We start from the raw sequence: 7,780 nt of genomic DNA, 5'->3' as shown, positions 1-7,780 counted from the left end.
CTCTGCTCTCAATTCCTGGTCCCTGGAACCTGGGTTCAACAATAAACGTGCATTGTTCTGTGAAGCTGCAGGGTTTAGGGGACATGCGTTCCACAGGAAGAGGAAACTATTAGGCTGAGTGTTCTTGAGCAAGCAGGGACACATGAAAGTGAGACTTTACCAGACTCTCTGGTGGCCTCCTAGGGACCAAATAGCTAAATTTTTTTTGATCTGCAAAGCCTCAGGCAGTTAGCACAAACCAGGAAGAGCCAGGGCCCCTGAATTGGCAGGCAGAACAGGCAGAGCCTCAGTGGATCATTCTTGGTCAATTCTGCACTTTTTTTCAACCAAATCTACTTGCCTCGAGGGGAAGCATCCCAAGGACCAAAAGCAGACCTCAGGCCTCTCTGCAAACCTCCAGGTGGGCATAGTCATTGCTGGCACTTCAGAGAGGGGGACCCTCATGCTGCTGGGTCATACTGTACAGCCCAGAGGGACAAAGTGGCCAAGAATGGAGTCAAAGAAGAGCTCAAGAGTAGAACCAAAGAGAAGCTCAAGTCTTGCAGTTCTCCTTGCAGCTGGGGAAGACACTGCTCCAGGTTTGACATCCCATGTACCACCTTAGACACATGCTTCTGGTTAGCGCAGAGGTGAGGCTGGGAGAGTGATGGGTGGAGGGAGGGATTGGGAGAAATAACCAAACGAAAAAGGAAAGTATATTTGGAAAAGCAAAAGCAGCCCCCTTTTCCCTTGGGCTACTATGAAAAGCTGATTCTAAAAGAAAGCTCTGCTGTCGGATGGTTAATGGGCTTTTTCCTAAAATGAGCTTTTGAAATTGTCTGAGAATTGAGAATTTGTGAGAGAGAGAGGGACAGGATTGGTCACCGAAATAGATACGGCCCCCTGAGTGGAAAATGTGTCCTCGCTCTGATGTACTCTGAAGAGCTCTGCTCGTGACCATGGTAGGGAGACACATCTTGGTTCAGAGTTGTGACTCCAAAGCCAAACGGACCTTCCCCATTTCTTGAGTGGAAGAGAGAAGAATAAGGAACTATCCTTGGGCACAGATGACACTATAATAAGAAAATCACCCCTGAAAGGCTTGAGAGAGTTGTTTTGTTTGAGGAGATTTTGTGTCTTTAAAAAAAAAAAAAAAAAAAAATCTTTCCACAGATCAAAACTTCAAAAACCAAGTTAAGGCCTTAGGGCTCAGGTTGTCCCTTAGAAGCTCTCCATAAACAGGTGGGGGACCTGAGGTCCAGAAAGGGGAAGCCATAGAGCCAAGGTCATGGCAAGGTTAAGGGCAGAGCTGAGACAGACCCAGGAACTCCCCTTGCACCTAGGAAGCCCTGCGATGGAGAGGGAGCACGGAATCACGTTAGTCAGCTAGGGGGACCGTCCACCTCCTGGGGAAGCCCGCCCAGGTCACACAGGATGCTGGCCAGGGTTCAGCTCTATAAGGCGGGAGCCAGCAGAGCCCGTGCCCAGGAGTAGCACCCGCATCTCTGGGAACTGATTTTTCTCCTGCCTGGGGTTAACCTGGACTTCCCCAGAAGCTGAGGCTGGGGATTGTCCGCTGAGAAGTAAGGAGGGAGTGCTGTCAGGCAAAGGAGGGGCCTCGGGCTGGAGGAAAAAGGCAAGGGGGGACCCTGGACAGGTCATTGGGTCTCACTAGGCCTCCACTTCCTCTGCCTTAAAGGGAGCTAACAAATAAGCGTTTCTCAGTGAGCTGGAAATATGTAGGAGGTGCTAAACAAATGACTCAAACTTCAGAACACTGAGCTACGAAAACGGGAGGCGCCCCCCATACACACACAAACTCAGCTCCTGCCCCAACCAACCCCCCCTCCCCCCGGCCCCGGCTGCTCTTTGCAGCCTTCATGCACCAGTTTCCTAATGATGGAAATTCTGGGAATACCCTCTTTCTTGACCATCAAACCTGCCTGAAGTTCCCACCAGGCTGCTCCCTGGTTTCCAATGGGCTACATGAAATCCCAGGGGATTTGAGAACCAGGACACCCCCCCACTTCCCTCCCCACCCTCATCTTGACGCCCCCTGGTGGGGCCATTGACAACAGTGGCAAGAGCATGGGTTCCCATGTCAGGCAGAGCCCCGGAAGCACCCTGTCCTTCCAGATCTTGAAAAGTGGTCAGGAGCAAGAGCCTGTGCACCACCCAGGCCTCTGCTACTGGCCAAAGGCACGTGACCCTGGGTTTCCTCATAGACAGGGATGCCTAGGCCAGCCTGGAGGTTGCTGGGGGGTTAAGTGAACAAACCGTGAAGAGTTTACCCAAGGTCCAGAACATAGGGAGTGTTCCAGAAAAGGCAGTTTTCAAAAAGTAGCTCCCCTGGAAACGTCAAGCTCTTCCAGGACTTTTTCTAGACTATTCCCTATTGTATGGGAATAAAAAAATCTAAAATATGAAACGCTCCAAAATTGAATTTTTTTAATACCAACATTCCCTTCAAAGTTTTGGATTTTGGAGCATTTCAGATTTTCGGATTAGGGATCACTCAACTGGTAAAAATCTACCTAAGTATTCCAAAATTTGAAAATCTCAGAAATCTGAAACGCTTCTGATCACAAGCATTTTGGATGAGGAATATTCAACTGGTACTTCCTTTGCCTTCCCAGCATCCCAAGAGGGTCTGTAGATCAGGACTCCCTAGCACCATTTCACTGTGGAGAAAACCGAGTTTTGGAGAAGGGAAGTGACTTGCCTGAGGTCACATTGGGAAGGAGTGGAAGAGGGGCTGGGGCCTCCAAAGTCCTGTTCTGAAGGGTTGGCCTCCCGGCCCAGGGGAGGCACTGAACTACCACATCACAGGGCAATAGGCAGAAAGGGCTGACCTCACACCCAGCCAGGGTGGCAGTGTTCTCATGGAAAAGCAAACGTGACTCGGTTGCCCACGCCCCTCCCTGGCACCCAGGCTGACCACAGCTCAGCTGCCCTTGCCCACCGTGTGCTGGAAGCTGCTCGCTGTGGGAGCTGCAGAGGCGCAGGCCTGACTGCAGCCGGGAAGCCAGCGAGGCTCTGCCCCACAGTTTCCAGGATCTGACGTGGTGCCCGCTCCACGCACGGCGTCAGCAGGTTTACGGTAAAGTCACCATGCCTTAGCTTCCGGCTCCAGCCCCTGGTCATTCACACTCCCTCCTGCTTCCAATACAGGAATGGAGAGACCACCAAAATGAGGGTAATCACTGTTCTTATGTGGGCCCCACAAGACCCCGGATTAAACAGCACACCCTGAATCATCCAGGCCACCAGGACCCAGACCTGCAGCCCCTGGGATGTGGAGAACCCTCCAACACTGGCTAGCTCTGACAGGCAGATTCTCCAAAGGGCCAAAGAGGGACTGTGTTGGGTTTGGTGGGTCACATCCAGCTTCTGTCGAATATTTTTCTTCGGTCACTTTTTTTTTCCCTCGTGGGATATGACACATGCTTTTTTTATTGGTGCATTACTGGGGCTCATTGTGACTGGTTCATAAATGCATATGACATAATTTGATCAAGCTCATTCCCCGGTCCTCACCTTCCTCCCCTCCTCCCTCCCCCTGACCCCCTTCTTCTACATTACTGGTCTTCCTTCCACTTATTTATTTTTAATTGGTGCATTATAATTGCACATAGAAGTGGGGTTCATTGTCATATATTCATACATGCACATAGAGTAGCTTGTCAGATTCCTGCTGCTGTCCCTTCTTTCCCTCACTCTTTCTTCATCCTCTCAGTCCCTACTGTCCTCCCCCCATTTTCATGAGATCCCCTTTTTTATTCCTTATTTCTCTCTAGATCCTACATGCTAGAGAAAACACCTGACCTTTTATTGAACCCTTTAAGAATGCAGAAAATACTCATAGTTCGGGGGCCATACCCAGCAGGCCGTGGTCTGTGGCCCCCTATCCAGCCCTCTCCCTGGGCAGATGGTAAACTGGAGGTCCAAAGAGGCTCAGTGCACTTGCCCAAGGTCTCCCAGCAACTCAGACTAGCAAACACGCCTGACACCTGGCCCACTCTGTCTCCGGAATCAAAAACACTGTGTTCCATTCCTTTGAAAATCTATTAACCCCCGATTCTCACCACAAAGTGCCATGAATTATTTTTTTCAGTCTTCAACAATACAAATGCTATATAGGAATGCTACAGAAGGAAAAAATGTCTAAAATCAAAATGAGCTGTGGTCGTTTCTGCCTTCAAAGATAGCCAATGTCGTTTTATCCGAGGGGAGAAAAATCTGTGCAGTGCTCTCTTGTCTGGCAGCGTGGCAGGGAGAGAGAAACCATTTCCCAGCCTTTCCCAGACTCTCTTCACTAAGGAGAGGAGGGCAGGATGCTGGAGGAGACCGCCCCGTCACTTCACGAAGTGTGGAGGCATGCAGAGGGAGGCCCCGCGCCTAGTGACTTATACGATTCAGCCTAAATGACTCCACTTGAGGAGGGGCTTTGGGGGGACTAATAATGGGTAGTGGAGGCAGGGAGAGGAAAAACAAGATGGCAGAGCCCCCTGCAGAGTGGTGCAGACCCATGTTAGCATGTAGGAAGAATTTGTGTCAATAGGATCGAAGCTCCTGTCCATCGCCCAGGCTCCAGGAAATTGTGCTGCACAGGAACACCTTGTGTGAGCACTTTTATTTTCACTTTGCTTATTTTTGTGTGGTTTTTGTTTAATAAAACTGAAGGAAAGTCACCTGGGAGGGTGGGGCAGAATTGCGCTGCACACACAGGGAAGCCCAAGGACCAAGAAACAAATCAATAGAGACAGGAGCTCAGAGCGAAGGCCACCAGGCAAACAGAGGCCTGTCCCCACTGCAGTCTCCCGCCCCCTTCTGCCTGGTTAGCGACCTTCTCAGTTTCCCAGTTTCCCTTGCAGCTAGAGTGGACCCCGTGACATGGGTGAGGCTGATCAGACCCTGGCAGAAGTCCTAAAGGAAACGTGGAAGAGTTTCTTGATAAAGGAACAAGCACGGCTACCGCCATTCTCTTTCCCTTCCTTCTCTCTTTGAACACACACACCACACCTGTGGCTGCTTTTCTGCTAGAACGTTCCACCAGGATGGAAAATTCCACATCTGCACTGGGCCACCGCGGTAGTCACTGCACCTGGGAACTGGATTATTTTTCATTTTCATTTTGAATCATCTACATTTAAATTTAAATGGCCACCTGTGTTTAGCAGCACCCTTCTTGGGCCAGGGCTACAGAATCACTCAATCTCTGGCTCTGAGGTTGAGCTCTCTCTCTCTCCAGACTCCTTCTAATATAAGATAAATAAACCACTCCTTTTAATCCGCCATGAATCAGGTTTCTGGGACCTGCAGTTAAATGTATTCTAACTGATACTGCCAGGGGGGAGACTAGGAGGCCCAGGGCAGAAAGGAGCGGGAAGCCAATTCCTCTACCCTCCGACACAAACTTCTCTGATTAAAGGCATTCAGTTCTCACCCAGCCAAGGTGGGGGTAGCTGAGAGTCTAGGGCCAAAGTGAAGTGTGGAGCAAGAGGTGCCTGGCACCCCCATGTCCCAGCATGGGTCCTTTCCCTGCCACACCCACCTCTCGGGCAAGCCACGTCCTGCCGCCTCGGACATGCTCATCCCTGTGCGACCATGGAGGACGAGGGAGCCTCTCCTGCCTCGCTCAGCGAGCCATCTCAGGGCTCAGCTCAGAATGGACGCTAACACATTTTGTAAACAGTGAAGTGCCGGTGAGGAGATTCCTGGGGAACACCATCCCAGAAAAGACTAGAACCTCAGAGAGTCCACCACCTGCTAGGACAGGCAAGGACTGCTGGCATAGTGCTCTGGTTGGCTCCTGAGGCCTGGACTTGGTGGTCAGCTGGGAGAGTCCCACCAGCCTTGGCGAGGGCCACGTGGGGGCGTGACCAGAGGGCTCAGCTCTCGTGGATCAGCAGGGAGCAGGAACAAGCACTGGCCCCTTGAGTGACCATCTCGGTGGGTACCTGGATTGACTGTGGATCGGGACCTTGAACACCGGTCACATGACTGAAGCCTCACCCCTGCCCCACGGTAGGAAGTTCTATCCCCTAGTCACGCGGGGTCAGACGTGAGCACAGAGGTCCGTAGGAGGCCAGCAGAGCTTCTGGGATCTCTTAGAAGGAGGGAGCTGGCAGAATGGTTCCTTCCAGGAAATGCAGAGAGAACCTCAGAGGCCCAGAGTGAGGGCACCCCTCAGAGGAGCAGAAGCTTGCGGAGCTCACCAGGGAGAGGACAGGGTGGGAAGCAGTTTGGTCCAGTAAAGCAGACTCCAGGCTAAAGAATGGAGCAGTGTCGGTCCACCTGACACAGGAATCTAGGGACACAGAGAAAACACCGAGGCTCAAAAGAAAAATGTCCATGAATCACTGAAAGGCAGAACAAGCAACCCCAGCCACATCCTTGCCCCTGAGGTGCTGCTGCCCACAACTAGCACCAAAACCTGCGAGATGACCAGAGGGCACCTGGAGGCACCACTCCTTGGGCTCCTTAGGGAGCAGATGTATGAAAGACAGGCGACCCAAAGTTATCCTTGCTTCGTTGTAATAGTAAGATGCCACCCTCAGGTGGGGATTTGAGGTGCTAATGAGACTCGAGATGCAGAAAGTAGCATGAATAGAACATTCGAGAACAGTGGGTAACCACAAGGAAAACTGGGGCGACACCGTGTCACCCTGCCCTGACCGACTTTAGCTCAGCGCCCCCAGCTACTTTATAAATATTAGAACCCCAGATTGGGATGGAGTGACTCTCTTTCTCTGAGGTCACCAACATTCCCATTCTCAAGTTAGTACTTTCCCCTTTGTAATAAATCTCCTGCCTGCTCTTCATATCTGATGTCTCCTTAAATTATTTTCTGTGACAAGTCAAGCACCTGGAAGGTCCAAGAGGAGTTCTCCACTGGCTCTGGAGAGACCTCCTAAACCCCCTTATGGCAACACACCCACCTGCTCCCCAGATGCTGAGCGGATCTGTGCTAGCGTTAACTACAGACCATAAAGGATAATTGCTAGAAGAGTAACTATGACCCTCATCAAAGTCAATTTTACTTAGCTCATTAATTTGTGAGGGAACGTGTAAGATATCACAATAATTCAGAGAAGAATTCAAAGAACTATCCACAGCGTACACAAACAAGAAAGCCAAAGAGAATTCACAAACAGATGCTAAACGGGCTTGTCCCCAGGGGGTGTCCTAAGTCATTGGCATTTCCACCCGAAAACTTCATTTGCATATCTATGGGCAAAAAACATTTTCAGGGTGCTCAGTTACCTACAATGCACAGAGTTTTGAAAAGCTCAAAGGCTACGAGAGGCACAGAGGCCCCTTTACAAACACCCCGTGTTCCAGAGCAGCCGCCAGGTCCTATCTCTGCCGTGTTGCCCAGAGCCCCAGAGTTGTTATGGGGCCATTAGGATGGACAACAAACCCTCCAGAAAGTCAGGTGGCCTGTTCTGGAGAGAGGGAGAACTCACATAGGTACTAAGAAGGGGCCCCTGAATATGTCATTCTTGAGCTCAAGTCTATTTTACACCAAAATAAACTCACCAAGAACTTTATTTTACAGAACAGAAGGTCAGAGCAGACAAGGGGTTTTCCTGAGATACACACAGCACAGGAATTGGCCCGTACCCTCCCCAGCACATATTTTTTAAGATGGGGGTTGCAAAAGGATTATTCATTCTCTCTGGTCCCCCATGTCCCTTACCGTCCCTGAGTCACCCCTGCAAAACAGGGCAGTGGTGATCCCTTCCCTGCTGCCCACTGCGAGGTTTAAATCGGACGATGTGGATAGGACGCCTGTCCC

At 50.8% G+C, this 7,780-nt stretch overlaps 1 long non-coding RNA gene across 1 annotated transcript; it reads left to right on the top strand.

Annotated features, from left to right (window-relative positions):
* The first annotated feature begins 263 nt into the window (after window positions 1-263).
* LOC114103689 (uncharacterized) lies at window positions 264-6,803 on the top strand. The gene is made up of 2 exons (XR_003584717.3): window positions 264-629; window positions 4,854-6,803. It is a non-coding gene; the product is annotated as an uncharacterized lncRNA (long non-coding RNA).
* The last annotated feature ends 977 nt before the right edge of the window (window positions 6,804-7,780 follow it).

This window comes from Marmota flaviventris, chromosome 13 (genome assembly GCF_047511675.1).
Source record: "Marmota flaviventris isolate mMarFla1 chromosome 13, mMarFla1.hap1, whole genome shotgun sequence".
Taxonomy (NCBI): domain Eukaryota; kingdom Metazoa; phylum Chordata; class Mammalia; order Rodentia; family Sciuridae; genus Marmota; species Marmota flaviventris.
The sequence above is the reverse complement of the archived record's forward strand: the minus strand, read 5'-3'. Positions and strand labels throughout refer to the sequence as shown.